Here is a 17707-nt window from a genome sequence, read left to right on the forward strand (position 1 = left end):
GACTCACCAGGATGACAGAACCGTCTGTAAAACACGTTAAAAACAGAGTGTTAGCTTTCACACTGAACTCATTTAAACTTAAGCTTGTTTTTAATGAGTTGATGGAATGCTGCAGTGTTGTTAGGTAGTGAATGAAGGAACTGGACTCACTGTGTACTGTGATGTTGACAGCATTGCTGTAATCTCCCAGTCCAGACTCACACCATATCACATTAATACTGAGTTCATTGCTGCTGACATCACATGTAAAACTGGTCATTGACACTGAGTCAGATGAACATTGCCACACTTCATCGTCATATGCTCCCTCAGACCCCCACACGATCCATTCAGCAGACTCTCCCTCACAGGTCAGTGCAACAGACTCATTGATGAAGTGTTGAGTACTGTCTGGACTCACTGTGAGAGAAGCTGAAGAATGACCATCTAAAACACAACACAGGGTCAGAGGTCAAACAAAGAGCACTGCTGGTGGACAAAGTACTCAACCTCAGTACTCGAGTAAAAGTAGAGATACTCCTGGTCAAATGTTACTCAACTACATGTGAAATATCTGTACATTTTGTATTTGAGTTAAAGTACCGAAGTACCGATTAGTGTTTGGGAAGAAATTTCCTACAGCAAAGGTCCCCAGTTCAAATATGATAGTCTGGGTTGTACCCAGTTAAAATGTAGTATTTTGGGGGTCCACAGTTCAAGTGTGATTATCTTAGGGGTCTCCAGTTCAAATATGATTAAGAAAAAAAAATCTTGATATTTCTAAAATTATATTTCTAAAAACCCAATTAAAAAAGATCCATACATAACAATAAATGTTTCAAGAGTAGACAAAATAGACAATCTACAAGCTCACAACGCGTTGCACTGAAGCGTGTTGTGAGCTTGTAGATCTGATATTTTCAATACTACTAAATAGGCTTTAAGTGATTAATTAGGCTACTAATGTATTTTTGTGCGTTTGGGTCTCAGAATGTATTGTAACGTTTAGTAGACTGAGTGGGGCAGTCCGCTCCCAAACCGGGAGGCGAACCCCATTCCCCCACTCAGCAGACAAGGCAAGCAACCCGCAACGCCAAGAGAGCTAGCTTGCTTGGAATAGCGAGTTACAGCTCCATCTCTTGCAGGGTCGTTACAGTATCTTTTGGGTTTGAATCTGTAAAGTGTGGTAACCTCTGCTGTAGGTTGTTTATAAAACAAGCTAGAAGAATTATGAATGATGAATTATGAGTCACACTCACCACCAGAAAACACATACTGATGGACACTGTAGTCAGTGTAATAAACTGGGTCTCCTCTCCCAGCTCTACACCGATATCCTCCTGTGCCTGTAGGATGAATGATGTAGGAACCTTCTACAGTCCCATTGAGGCTACCAGGTAAGAGCTCAGTGGTGAACCAGTGTTCTGATGGTGTAGGAACAAGCCTCTCCCAGTAAATCCTCCATCCTGCAGGTGATTCTTCATCTTCACAGCTCAGAGTCACTGAAGCTCCAGGACTCAACCATCTAGTAGACACACTCAGAACAGGGATGGTTTGGTCTGTTGGGAAGCAAATGTATCTGGATTAAAAAAACACATTGGGCCCGATTCATCAATCTGGACGTATATATAGTGTAAATAAAGTGACTTATGGTGGCCTTACACAGATAATCAGAGCATTGAAATCTGGTAGCATTACACACTACAGGATAATCGTTTAAGATTCTCTTACCAGATAATCTAAACATGCACACACTACATGATTAAAAAGATCGGGGGCACAGTTGGAGAGAGACGGTCAGATCCATCGCGTCTTGTCAGATCTGGTTCTCAAACCTTATCATGTCAAGGACCCCCACAATGATATCTATTTGTTCATGGACTTGCATGTCAAAATATTTTGTTCCAGGGACCTCCCAAATGCAAAGATTTTAGTTAAAAATGTTCACTTTAAAACATTTGTGCAAAGCTCTACTCTTTTTAATGTTTATGATTTATTCTCCAAAAATAGCCAAAGTATGTAATACGGCTAAAATTGGTTCTCAAAATGAACCCACTTTGAGAACCAATGTGCTACAGTATATACAGTATATCAGTGGTTAGAAAGGAAATATAAATATTAAGTAACTATGTGTACAATTTAAATATTATTTAAACATATGAAAAATAAAAGAACAACTGTGTTGTCAGTATACTAACCTGTCATTGCCATCCAGCTCTGTGGTGATTCTTCTCCAGAATATGTACACTTGTAGAATCCCTCATCAGATGCAGACACAGCAGGTATGATCATCTGTCCATTGGTTCCAGTTTGGACCAGTTGATCATTTCTATAAAAGTCCACGTTGGACAGTGACGAGTCTGTTCTGTGTTTACACTGAAGAGTGACAGAATGTCCCTCAGTCACAGGACGAGCAGGACTCACCAGGATGACAGAACCGTCTGTAAAACACGTTAAAAACACAGTGTTAGCTTTCACACTGAACTTATTTAAAAAGGTGGTGCCATAGTTTTGTATGTTTCTGTTTTGTATGTGTCTATGGAGTTAACATTACTCTAATAGAAACCCAGATGTGGTTAGAATATGCAAATGTGTCTTCCCTGTGTATTTTTGGTTTCTTCCTGAAAGCTGAAAGCCTGATCGAGTCAAAAGGCCTTATCGAAATACACTGATTTAATGACATCATAAAATCAACACCTCCCCTTTTTACCATACAGCAACATTCTGGGTTTGGCTAACTTCAGCTGGGTCACCACAAGGGACATGCTGGGCCCCTAATTCAGTCTGGGAAGTGTAGGTGGAGAGGCCTTCTAGGCGTGGCTGCATGCCGGCGAGTACATTTTAGGTCACTATTACACTCTAAAAACTGCTAGGTCAAAAACAACTCAACTTGGATTATTTTTGATCCAACTCACGGGTCAAATAGGGACCGATGACTAGTTTGGTTATTTTAACGCAAGAAATTTGGTTATGAATGTTGACCCATAAACTGAGTTGAATAAATAACCAAATTATTTGTTTAAAATGACCCAAGATTGTACGTCAATATAACCCAAATTTTGGGTTGACTGGGCTGAATGAATACAACCTAAATTTGCAGGTGCATGGTCTGGAGAATGACCATGCCAATATTATCTGACATTAACATAAGACCAGAAATGTTTCAGGTTTTCTTCTCAGATGATTTGTTCAAAGTTTAGTAATATCAACATAAAAGTACATAATTGAATATGAATATATATATATATATATATATATCATACTATAAACGAGCAAATGTCCATCTGTACGTCCGTCCGTCCCATCCAGTGATGTCATCGATGACGTCATCAGTGATGACGTCATCAGTGATGACGTCATCAGTGATGTCATCGATGATGTCATCAGTGATGTCATATAATATCCAGTGATGTCATCAGTAATACTATAAACGAGCAAATGTCCATCCGTCCGTCTGTCCGTCCGTCCGTCCGTCCGTCCGTCCGTCCGTCCCATCCAGTGATGTCATCGATGACGTCAATCGATGATGTCATCAGTGATGTCATATAATATCCAGTGATGTCATCAGTGATGTCATCAGTAATGCCATCGTCATATAATAGTTAGAAACCCAGTGATGTCATCAGTGATGTCAGCAGTGATGTCATCAGTGATGTCATATAATAGATGGAAAACCAGTGATGCCATCAGTGATGTCATCGATGATGTCAAATAATGGTTATAAACCCAATGATGTCATCAGTGATGTCATCAATGACGTCATATAATAGTTAGAAACCCAGTCATGTCATCAGTGATGTCATCAGTGATGTCATATAATAGTTAGAAAACCAGTGATGTCACCAGTGATGTCATCGATGATGTCAATAATGGTTATAACCCAATGATGTCATCAGTGATGTCATCGATGATGTCATCAGTGATGTCTTATAATAGTTGGAAAACCAGTGATGTCACCAGTGATGTCATCGATGATGTCAATAATGGTTATAACCCAATGATGTCATCAGTGACGGTCATATAATAGTTAGAAATAGTTTACAGTCAGTGATGTGATCAGTGATGTCATCAATGATAGTGATGTCATATAATATCCAGTGATGTCATCAGTGATGTCATCAATGATGTCATATAATAGTTAGAAACCCAGTGATGTCATACTATAAACGAGGAAGGTAACATGTCATTAGGTCGAACACCCTTTGGATCGACCGCCAAACTCTAACCCAAACCCTAATCCTAACCTCAGTAAAACTATGCCTAACTCTAACCCTTACCCTAAACCTGACCTCAGTAACCGTGACGCAGGTGATTATCTAACCTGCCGACGCTCGCGGGTGTTTATCTAACCTGCCGACGCTGTTCGACCCAACGGGAGTTCGACCTATGGGGCAGTCCCCACAAGGAAAATAATGTCTTTCCGTCCGTCCCATCCAGTGATGTCATTGATGATGTCATCAGTGATGTCATCGATGATGTCATCAGTGATGTCATATAATAGTTAGAAATCCAGGGATGTCATCAGTGATGTCATCAGTGATGTCAACAGTGATATCATATAATAGATGGAAAACCAGTGATGCCATCAGTGATGTCATCGATGATGTCACTAATGGTTATAACCCAATGATGTCATCAGTGTTGTCTTCAATGATGTCATATAATAGTTAGAAACCCAGTGATGTCATCAGTGATGTCATCAGTAATGTCATATAATGACAGAAATAATTTACAGTCAGTGATGTGATCAATGATGTCATCAGTGATGTCATCGATGATAGTGATATCATATAATATCCAGTGATGTCATCAGTGATGTCATCAATGATGTCATATAATAGTTAGAAACCCAGTGATGTCATTAGTGATGTCATACTATAAACGAGGAAGGTAACATGTCATTAGGTTGAACACCCTTTGGATCAACCACCAAACTCTAACCCAAACCCTAATCCTAACCTCAGTAAAACTATGCCTAACTCTAACCCTAACCCTAAACCTGACCTCAGTAACCGCGACGCAGGTGATTATCTAACCTGCAGACGCTCGCCGGTGTTTATCTAACCTGCCAACGCTGTTTGACCCAATGGGAGTTCGACCTATGGAGCAGTCCCCACAAGGAAATGTCATCCAGTGATGTCATCGATGATGTCATCAGTGATGTCATATAATAGTTAGAATTCCAAGGATGTCATCAGTGATGTCATCAGTGATGTCAACAGTGATGTCATATAATAGATGGAAAACCAGTGATGCCATCAGTGATGTCATGAATGATGTCATATAATGGTTGTAACCCAATGATGTCATCAGTGATGTCATCAATGATGTCATAATACTTAGAAACCCGGTGATGTCATCAGTGATGTCATCAGTGATGTCATATAATAGTTAGAAAACCAGTGATGTTATCAGGGAAGAGAGGAGGGAAGAGAAGAGGAGGACGACGAGGAATGGAAGAAGTAGAGGAGAGGACCCCTAGGACATCCGGTCTGTGGTGGTGTTCAGCATTAGTCCACTAGAGGATATGAATGAAATCACCTCACACATACTGGAGGTTATGCAAACACACATGGCTCTAAGCAAACTATAAAGATGGTGAAAAACTAAAGTCCAGGAGCATCTCCTGCTTCCAAGAAAGGGGAGATGATGATGTATCCGGTGATGGAAAAACATTAAACTTCAGGAGCATCTCCTCCTCCCAAGAAGGGGCACACCAAGGAAGAGATGGGGAAGAAGAGGGAGGTTGAAGAGAAGAAGGGGAAGAGCAGATAATTGATTAACCCTAACCCTTGATTGAACTCTTGATTGGTGAAACAATGCATGACATTTTAGCCTACCTTTTTTTTTTTTTTTTTTTATATTAACTATTTCAAAAGGGTAACGGGTAAGGAGGACGGGTAAGGACCTAGTATATATATATATATATATATATATATATATATATATATATATATATATAAAAATACTATAACCAGAATACTGTAATGCTGATGCTATAATTGTTCCTATGCCTCATATAGCATTATTATTTAGCTGCCAGTAATGCTGTTATAGCTGTGTTTACAGTATAGGTGATTCCCTTATATTAACCTCAGTATCTCACCTTGCTATTGGATTACATGTATGTGGGGGCGGGGACATGTGTCTGGCAGGTATAGTTTCCGGGTCTTTTGTAGTTCATTCATTGTGATTGTGACGCTCGCTGGCTTTGGTGTGGAACTACGTTCCTCTGCAACGGAGCTAGAGCGCACTAAAAGCTGTGTATTATTAATTATTGTCATTCTGACAAGTAAAGAAAGAGATCTGGATATCACTCGTCCTGAGTATTCCTTCCTCCTGCACGTGAAGTTATCCTTGTTGACGTCTATGCAACAATACTATAGAGAAGATAAACAAAATAATTTCAAAATTACCATGAGTTCTTCTCTTTCAGACTAGCAGGGGGAGGGAGCTCAACCCTAAGCTAGCAGCCTAGCAGATAGGGTTAGGGTTTAGGCTCAAATACTGACAAATCAAATTCAGACATATAGGCCTGGGGCCAATTCTGAAATCTTCACATTTCGATAAATCACGGCACCATGTCTTTAAACAGCATGTGTTAATGAGTTGATGGAATGCTGCAGTGTTGTTAGGTAGTGAATGAAGGAACTGGACTCACCATGTGATGTGATGTTGACAGCATTGCTGAACTCTCCCAGTCCAGACTCACACCAGAACACTTTAACACTCACTGAGTTCACTGCTGCTGACATCACATGTAAATCTGGTCGTTGGCACTGGGCCAGATGAACACTGTGTCCTCACCCTGTCTCCTCCCTCAGTGAACCACCACATTTCCCATCTCGCAGACTCTCCCTCACAGGTCAATGAAACAGACTCATTGATGAAGTGTTGAGTTGTGTCTGGACTCACTGTGAGAGAAGCTGAAGAATGACCATCTAAAACACAACACAGGGTCAGAGGTCAAACAAAGAGCACTGTTGGTGGACAAAGTACTCAACCTCAGTACTCGAGTAAAAGTAGAGATACTCCTGGTCAAATGATACTCAACTACATTGAGTAATTTAACATTGAGGAGAGGAGAGGAGAGGAGAGGAGAGGAGAGGAGAGGAGAGGAGGAATAATAATAATAATAATAGCTTGAATTTATATAGCGCCTTTCAAAAAACCCAAGGCGCTTAACAAAACAGAAACAAAACACATTATTGACCAAAAGCCTGAATGAATAAGTGTCTCTTCAGTGCGGACTTGAAAGAGTTCAGTGTTGGCAACTGGCGAATCACTATGGGGAGGGAGTTCCAGAGGGTTGAGGCCACCACACTGAAGGCTCTATCCCCAAGGGTCCGCTTTTTGCTGGGAGGGACAGTGAGGAGCCCCAGGTCAGCCGATCTCAGATTCCGCTCCGGGGAGTAGTCCTTGAGGAGGTCCGACAGGTACTGAGGGGCTCTAGAGGGCATGGAGGGCTTTATAGGTGAGGAGGAGCAGTTTGTACAAAATGCGGAACTTGACCGGGAGCCAGTGGATGCGTTTGAGGGTGGGGGAGATGTTCTGCCAGCGTCGTGTACGGGTGAGCACTCTGGCAGCTGAATTCTGTACGTACTGCAGTCTGTCCAAGACTGTGTTGGGGAGACCGAACAAGACACCGTTGCAGTAGTCCAGGCGGGAGGAGATGAATGAGTGAATGAGTGTCTCAGCAACAGAGTCTGTGAGTGATGGCCGGAGTCTGGAGATGTTTTTCAGGTGGAAGAAGGCGGATCTGGTGACGGATTTAATGTGGGACCCATGACCATGAGCTCTGCTGTTGAGTTTGAGTAGGTTGGTGGTCATCCAGGTTTTTATTGCATGCAGGCAGTTGACAAGCTGGGTGTCATCAGCGTAGCAGTGGTAGTGTAGACCATGGTGGCGGATGATCTTACCAAGTGGGATCATATAGATGGTAAAAAGGATGGGACCAAGTACCGAACCTTGTGGCACACCATGGTTCACTGGGGCTAGCTGGGAGCTGGATCCATTTATGGAGACAAACTGTTGCCTGTTGGACAGGTATGAGTGGAACCAGGAGAGCACAGATCCGGTGATGTTGAGGAGGGTGGAAAGGCGGTTGAGGAGGATGGAGTGGGAGATGGTGTCGAAAGCGGCAGAGAGATCCAGCAGAATCAGGATACTGATGCGGCCTACATCAGCAGCCATGAGGAGATCATTGGTGATCTTGAGCAGTGCAGTCTCAGTGCTGTGATGTGCTCTGTAGCCAGACTGGAGGGGTTCAAAGAGGTTATGGTTGGACATGTGCTGATGGAGCTGTGCAGCTACTGCTCTTTCCAGAGTCTTACTGAGGAAAGGTAGGTTGGAGATCGGCCGGTAGTTAGCAAAGTCATCAGGGTCCAAACCAGGCTTCTTCAAGATGGGGGTAACGGAGGCAATTTTGAGACTGGTGGGTACAGTGCCTGATTGCAGAGAGGAGTTGATGATGGGACAGACGGTGGGTAGACAGGCCTTCACCAATGTTGTGGGCATGGGGTCCAGAGAGCAGGTGGAGGCCTTGGCCTTGGTGACAGAGGATGTAAAAGTCCTCAAATATAATTATTTTAGGGCGTCATGTGATTACTTTGGGGGGTCCCCACTACAAATATAATTATTTCAGGGGTCCCCAGTTCAAATATAATTATTATGGGGGTCCTCCAGTTCAAATATGATTATTTCGGGGGTCCTCCAGTTCAAATATGATTATTTTGGGGGTCCTCCAGTTCAAATATGATTATTAAGGGGGTCCCCCAGTTCAAATATGATTATTTCAGGGGTCCCCAGTTCAAATATGAGGGTTTTAAAAGGCTGTAGGACACCGTTTCCCAAACAATGGCTCGGGGCTCAGTTTAGGGTCACAACACAAGTACCGGTAGGCCTAAATATATATTTTAAATGTTTCTTCATTTTTTCTTTAAATATTAGAAAGGAAAACAAAATCTTGATATTTCTGAAATGATATTTCCAATAATACAAAAAAACATAGGCCTACATAACAATAAAAAAAAGATTTCAAGAGTAGTGAAATAGCCAATCTACAAGCTCACAATACTTCACACTGCGATACGGTGTGAGCTTGTGTGACGGAGAGAGTCGCAGCCCCAGCCTTGAAGCCTCAAAAGTCTAGTATCTCCCCCTGACCAAAAAGATGTCTCTTTGGTCTAGTGGTTAAGATATTGGACTTTCGCGTGGGAGACCGGGGTTCGAAACTGGGTGGGGAGGTTCGGATCACCTCCGTTACATTGGTGCCGTGACCCGGATTCGGGCTTCCCCGTAGGAGGAGGTCAAAGGGTGGTGAGTGTGACGGAGAGAGTCGCAGCCCCAGCCTTGAAGCCTCAAAAGTCTAGTATCTCCCCCAGACCAAAGAGATGTCTAGTGGTTAAGATATTGAACCTTCGTGTGGGAGACCCGGGTACGAAGCTGGGTGGGGAAGTTCGGATCATCTCAGTTACATTTGTAGATCTGCTATTTTCACTCCTAAATAGTGATTAATTATGAATGTATTTGTGTGCGTTTGGGTCTCAGGGAGACAGAGTGTATCTTTTGGGTCTGGAGATGTAAAGTGTGGGAACCTCTGCTGTAGGTTGTTTATAAAACAATCTAGAAGAATTATGAATGATGAATTATGAGTCACACTCACCACCAGAAAACACAAACTGAGCGTAACTGTAGTAAGTGTAATGAACTGGGTCTCCTCTCCCAGCTCTACACCGATATCCTCCTGTAGCTGTAGGATGAATGATGTAGGAACCTTCTACAGTCCCATGGAGGCTACCAGGTAAGAGCTCATCGGTCCAGAAGCCTGATGGTGTAGGAACACTCCTGTACCAGTAGAACCTCCATCCTGCAGGTGATTGTTTAACTTCACTGCAGCTCAGAGTCACTGAAGCTCCAGGACTCAACCATCTAGGAGACACACTCAGAACAGGCCGGGGTGTGTCTGTTGGAAAGCACATTTCTCTGGATTAAAACACATTGTCTGTTATTTAACATGAAAAATATCTGTTGAAGATATTGTTAAGCTCTTTCTCTAATTAACAACACATCCTTGAAATGTTCCATATAAATGTGATATATTCTGACTTACTCAACACAGTCAATGTAACAGCATCACTCCATCCTGTTGAAGACTGCGGGTCATTTCTGGGACGACCCTGACACCTGTAGTCTCCATTGTGAGATGGATGGACTTTGTTGATGGTGAATTCAGCTTGGTTTCCTGGTGTGTCTGCAGATGAGCTGTTTGTCTTCCATTCATAAATCCAGTCAGTGTTTCCTCTCCCCTCGATCTCACACTTCAGGGTGACTCTTTCATACCAGAATAACGGAGACCAACTGGGCTGCAGGATCACAACAGACCTGCCCACTGTTTACATGAAGAAATCCATATTAATGACTGAAGAAGCACAATGACTGCATATAGTGCTGTGATACAACGCATAGTGAGCTTGTAGATCTGCTATTTCACCATATTTGAAATAGAGATTAAGTGGTTATTTCATAAAGGACCTTTTCAAAATAGTAGTAATGGAGTCAAAAGTACAAGATTTGGACTGGAGGGGGCATAAGGTCTAATCTGGGTGGGCAATGCTCCATAGTGCCCCCCCATGGAGCCAGCAGTAAGGTTAAAATGAGTGAAGTGTTCCTTTAATGCACAATAATAACCTGGCATAAATGTATTTAATAATGGAGATAATGATGATTGAGTGAATACATTGAATGAATTAAGAGAGATAGATAGATAGATAGATAGATAGATAGATAGATAGATAGATAGATAGATAGATAGATAGATAGATAGACAGATAGACAGATAGATAGATAGATAGATAGATAGATAGATAGATACCTTTATTATCCCAAGGGGAAAATTCTGTAAAGTAATCTTCACCTTGACCGTGTCCACAGGAGATGAAGATACCCAGCACTGAAAGATATTTGATTAGCATTGTAATTATTACTAGAGGGTCGCGGCCCTTCGGGCCGCTCACATCTAGTAAAAAATAAAAAAAATAAAATAAAATAAAATAAAATAAAATAAAAAAAAGGTTAAAAAAAAAGTTACAAAAAAAGTTAAAAAAAAAATTTAAAAAAGGAAAAAAAAAAAAAAGAAAAAAAACGTTAAAAAAAAATGGGGGGGGGAACTATTGTGGCGGAACTATTGTGCCGCAGCGCACGTTTCCGGTCGGACATATTTGACCGGCGGACTATTTTATACAGAGGCAAAATATGAGGGTAATAACGAATACAACTGTATACAGAGGTTTGGAAACGACATCTTGCAAAGGTGACATGGGTGTTTGAATTTTTAAGCTATATTTAGTACATATGTAGTACATCTTGGCCAAGTGGTTTGGTATTTAAGTTAGCGATACATGACCCGGAAGTAGATCACTTTCTCTTTTGTAATATAAAGATTCCTAATGAACACAACACCAACATAGACAGCTACAGTTGACTCAAGGTCAATAAGAACAAACAGCAAACTGAGCACAGATCTCCCCGCCAGGCCGGGTTGCCTACCAAAGGCTCTGTCAGCCGTCAGGACATGAGGACGCTGTGGGGGAAATAGTTTGTACCACAGATGGTGCAACGTTTTGTTTGTGGCGCCCCCTATGGACAGAGGTAAAAAGGCTTTTGGAAGTGAGCTCTAATAGAGAGCCCTCAACATGCCAGTTGGGACTAATGTATTAAAAATACATGCTGTTTGTGTAAGACATTGGCCCCTCCCACAATGTTATGTGGCACCAGAAAACCCCACCCACTGCTCTGCCCTATAACACAGTGGTTCTCAACCTGTGGGTCGGGACCCCCAGGGGGGTCCCCAAATAATTTTGGGGGGTCCCCAGATGATTAACTTAATGTGCAAAACTGTTTTCTCACTCAACAGTAAAAAACCAACAAAGTGTAAGTGTATGGAGGGAATATGCACATTTCCAAGGTGACAATTTAAGGACTTTTTAATACATCTAAAATGTCAAATTAAACATTGGCCAAATTGTCAAATATTAGAGGCAGAAATTGTGAAAATAGCCGATCTACATGCTCACAACGCCTCGCAACGCGAGGCGTTGTGAGCATGTAGATCTGCTATTTTCATAATAAAACGGTGCATACAAAATGTACTGCCTCAACTCAGTGCTCGTCAGGGTGGGGGGGTCCCCAGTTAAAATATGATTATTTTGGGGGTCACAGCTTGAAAAGGTTGAGGACCACTGCTATAACAGACACTTCATATTTTAGCCAATAACCTTTGAACCCAAGTCAACCTACAGTAGTCAGGACCAGGGTGTCACAAGTTGGGGGAAAGTTACTAGGGTCCAAGGTGGAGGGGTCTTCATTATTTTATGCTTTTTTTATGCTTTAACTTTTTAAAAATAGCAGATGTACAAGCTCACAGCGTGGCCCTGAGTGCCACACTGTGAGCTTGTACATCTGCTATTTTTAAAAAGAAAAATGTGTGCACATTTTTGAATATATGTATTTTTTTAAAGCAAACATTTGTAACTCAAATTTTGCTTCTGTGGGGTCCCTGGAACTAAATATTTTGAGATGGGGTCCGTGGCCAAATACATATCATTTTAGGGGTCCTTCACATGACAAAGCTTGAGCACCACTGACATAGAAACATTGTTTTTTTTTCACCTTAGAAGGATTTGAAATATTCAAATACTTGCAAAAATGTTTTGAAAAAAAGGTACAATTAACCCAAGCCTCAATACATACAGGTTCCAACCCACCATAAACTAATACCATAACATTTACAATAACTACAATAATAATAATAATAATACGGCTGGCCGTAACACCCCCCCTCTTAAAGAAAACCTCTCCCCCCCAAAAAGAGAAGTTCCTTAGAGGAGCTAAGACTAAGAGACAGAGTAGACTACAACAGTCATTAAAATACAAAAGTGAGGTTGGCCTCCCTCAACCTCCCAAATACAAATAGTGTGTATATACTCAAACCCAAGTAAAATTACCACCAGAGTAACAATACAAACTAGTATTTTTTTCAAAAATAGCAGATCTACAAGCTTGCAGCTCGGCACTCGGTGCAGCGCTGTGAGCTTGTAGATCTGCTATTTTTCAATAGTTAAAGCACAGAATAATAATGTGTTCCCAGTCTAAATGGGTTAAACCCCCTCAGGGCCGGCTGCAGGATGAAATGACTAAGGGGGCTTTTGAAAATTGTGAGGGGGCACATTGTTTTATATAGGCTAGTAATAATGAACATTCTTTTTATTATCTATAATACCTACAACAGATGCCAGTTTTATATTAACTAGCCCTTACTCGTTCAAAGATATGAACTCCGAAATGGGGTTGTGGGGTGTGCACTGTGCTGCACACAGTATATGAGGGATGGATATTAACTTTAACTGGTGCTTGCATGATAATATGTAGGAGCATCAATGTAAGAAATAACCGTTTCGTTTAATGGCTACAGAGATACTGTGTACCGATCTGCATGATTTTTGGACAACATCTGTAACAGGCCCCCCCCCCCCACACACACACACACACACACACACACACACACACACACACACACACACACACACACACACACACACACACACACACACACACACACACACACACACACACACACACACACACACACACACACACACACACACACACACACACAGCTGGTTAAACATGTTGCCTCATGCTAGATACAGAATAGATATGCCTCATGCTAGATGCAGAATAGATAGTAGATACACCATACAAATGTTAATATACAGCATAGGATTTGTGAAAGTGACAAACAGGCTTCACAGTTATGTCAGGTGTGTTCATATGCTAATGGGGATGCGATTTCAGATCAATTGCTCCAGCCACTGAGGAGAAACGCTGTGACAGACAGACAGACAGACATTTGGAAAATTATATGTAGACATTTGGAAAAGTATATGTTTGATAAAATATAATAATGTTTGTGTTGTTTTTGATATCTTCTTGACTTTACATATATAAACTGAGGGGGCACAACTTGCAACTGAGGGTGCAATGCCCCCCCAGGCCTCCCCGTAGCGCCGGGCCTCAACCCCCTCCCCCTATGAAGAACATTCATGGGGGCCCATGGGGAATCCCAGGGACAAGGACCCAGGACTCCCTATATACTGGTGTAGGCCACGCCCATTTCTGCCTTACATTTTGAGTTTTCTTCCAAACACTTTTTGCTGCTACTCCTACAGATTATGTCCAGATGTGGTCATGTGATCACAATGTAGGCTACCTGTCACATTTCTCACATTCCAGAGGCGGCCATTTTGCTAAAATGACACAATTCATGAACCGTGGAACCAGGGGTGTCACATCAAATTCTGTGCCCCGGGTACAAGGATTCACTGCGGGCCCCCCATGAATGTTCTTCATAGGGGGAGGGGGTTTAACCCATTTAGACTGGGAACACATTACTACACATTATTAAACCTATGTTTCTATCTCAGTGGTGCAGGGCCGCAGCATATCTAATCAGCGCTCTAAGCGAGCTCTCTCGAATGCGCCCCTCTCCACTCGCACGCGTGTGATTTTTGCGGGTTTTGGCGTGATTTTAGTGGGTTTGGGGCTGGTTTGGGTCCACTAACTCCATTTCGGCGCCCCCTCTAGGATGGCGCTCTAGGTGGCCGCCTAGCTCGCCACTTAGTGGTGATCAAACTTATTCATGTGAAGGACCTCCAAAATGATATTATTTGGCCACAGACCCCTCTTCTCAAAATATTTAGTTATATACTGTTTTATAGTGTGCTTCTATTTTAAACATTTGTATGTTTAAAGTGTTTACATTTGTCTTGTCATTAAAGATAGCTCATCACATTATTTGAGTTTCCAATGGCATAAATCTGAAACTGTGTCAGTTTGACCTTAAACCTGAACTGTGTTCATCAATTTGGGATGATACCATATTATTGCAGCCCTGTGCTACCTTGGTGCCTGGTACAGAAAGATAGTACACAGGACCCTTTTCTTTGATGTCTCACTTTCTCTCCTTTGAGGGGAGTGACTTAATTCCTGTATGTAAACGGTTGCTTTTCTTTGTATCTCGCAGAATGCATTCTCTGAATAAACCAACTTTATTGTACTCCCGTTTTCTCTCCTCATATTTGGCTTCGCGTCTTTTACTTTTCAAAAATAACTCTGACTATCAGAGATTTTAATTATGAGGTTAAAATGTCCTATTTTATATTTATCAGGGACCCCCCAGAAGCAACATTTTAGTTACAAATGTTCTCTTAAAAATACATATATTCAAAGATTTGCACACATTTTCACAACTTTTCAAAAATAGCAGATCTACAAGCTTGCAGTGAGTGCCGCGCTGAGAGTTTGTAGATCTGCTATTTTTCAATAGCTGTAAAATAATTAAGGCTCCCCCCCCCCTGGTGACGCCCCTGCGTGGAACTCTGAACTGGCAATGTTTCTTTCTTTTTTATATATAATTTTTATCCCACGATTTTGCAACCCATTTTTCACCCAGTGCCAATTGCCTATGTAATCCTGGGCTCTGCTCTCCCTCTGCCGCACCTGGGGAGACAACGGACACTGACCTCATGCTTCCTTCAATGCATGAGTAGTCCAAGTTGTTTCTTTTCACCTGACAGTGGGGATTTCCACGGGATGGACGTAGCGCGTGGAAGGAACACGTTATTACAACCAGTTCCTTTCCCCTCCATCAGGCGCCCCGGCTGGCCAGGGGGAGGCATTATTGAGACCAGGATTACTGCATGTTTTTATGAGGGTATCAACCCTAGGAGACACAGGGAGAACATGCAAACTCCACACAGAAAGGCCCTATCGCCAACCCCACCTAAGGTGTTGTCGCTGATGACGCGGAGGGAGAAACACGCACCCACAGCGTCCCCCAGCGGGAATCGAACCCCACTGGCAATGTTTCTAATCAGCCTCATGTGATGCTGTAACACACCTCACATGTTGAAGTATAACTCTTGAACCTTAAGATTGATGGTTTGACTGTATTCAAACTCAGCAGCTTAACATTAATACAATATTGTAGTCCATGTACAGCCATTTCTACATTGAATTTTAAATACTAAAACACTACTTCAATATATCTATCTAGTAGTGATAGTGAATAGAGCTAATAATAATATCAATAGTAGTTATACGTATACTCACAAAGAACGCTGAACCGAGCACGGTCCATCCTCTCCTGAGATGAACTCTGAACAATTTTTACTTCTGAAGTAAATAGTCTTGAGGTTTGACATAAAATGGTTGAAGAGATGAGACAATAACAAAGACCGGGCTTTGTATAATAATCGAAGATGCGGTAAGACAGTCAACTGGCTAACTTGCTCGGTGTGGATAAGACTGGGATGCAAGCGCAAGGTTTTCAGTCCTCAGGTCTTGCTTTTATACCATATTCTACCAACAGTGTGTGTTCACATGCACATATCAGAGATAAGTGGTCATAGGCGTGTGCACATCTTATCATATGTGTGCGGCTTCAGTGGTTGTGCATGAGTGTGCATGAGACCCATGGTCAGTGAGTGTACATGTGATAGAACATGCATGTCCTGACCATTATGCAACATACATGTACTGATGGCTGGTTATCGTTATGTAATGATATCTCCCTGACCATTAATTACTCATAGGCCTGGGGCCAACTCTGAAATCTTCACAAATTGGTACCACCCAAGGTGACCGTACATTTTTTACAGAAAATGATGGTTTAGTGATGAAAAGTGATGAGTCATCACTTTTCATCAGTTTTGTGGGCGTTTTCTGGGGCCGTTTGTAGCCCAAGGAATGCTTTTTGTGCAAAACAAATGCTTGCAGCATCATGACAAATCCCTAGTTAGACCCCTCACATCCTACTTAAATACCCAGAAAAAAAAATATTTCTGGGTATTTTCCTCCTGTATAGAAAGTCGATGGGAGACCGAATCTAGCGGCTGATAACATCAATTAAGCTGGGTCTCAGAAGGGTTATCATACGGGGGGGGGGGGGGGGGGGGGGGGTGGTTAGTGTGGGGAGGGGGGGGGGTGCGGAAGGGGGGGGAGGGTTCGGAATGGGGCTTCGGAAGGGGGGTGTTAGAAGTGGGGGTGACTGTGTGTCTGTGTTTTGGCATAATACTGTGTATTTCTGTGCATCTGTGGTTCCGGGTCAAAATGACCCGAACAGCACTCAAGGTTCAAAAAATATGAGGGGGGTGTAGCATGGGTGTAGTGCAAAAATATTTTTTTTACATGTTCATCTCAGAAGAATCTTTAAGGCCAGTGAGTTTCAGGTGGAAAAAAATTAAACTTCTACCTTTTTTTTCCAAATGAAAATGTAAAACGGGTCAAAATGACCCGAACAGCACTTAAGGGTTAAGTAGCATGTGAGGGGTCTAAAAGTTTTGGTTCAAGTGTCAAGACAGTAGATTGAAGAAAAATATATTTTTTGCCCTATTTCCAAAATGAACAAAATCGGAATTGTGTTTTTTTAACAGTGTCTTAGTTTTCCCACAACTGCTGTGTAATATATTTTTTTTATTGCTATATCAAGTCAATAGTGTGTGGGGAATCAATTGGAGTCAAATATTTGTTTTGAATATTATGATATTTCACGCAATGATACAATAACATGGTTATTACACTCATACAAAACAATACGGTTACATTTTTTTCCTGTACCACAATATAGTGCCATTGGCTTTAACAACTACTAGAACAATATTTTAACAAA

The sequence above is a fragment of the Nannobrachium achirus genome, assembly GCF_963921795.1.
Source record: "Nannobrachium achirus genome assembly, chromosome: 10".
In the NCBI taxonomy this organism is placed as follows: domain Eukaryota; kingdom Metazoa; phylum Chordata; class Actinopteri; order Myctophiformes; family Myctophidae; genus Nannobrachium; species Nannobrachium achirus.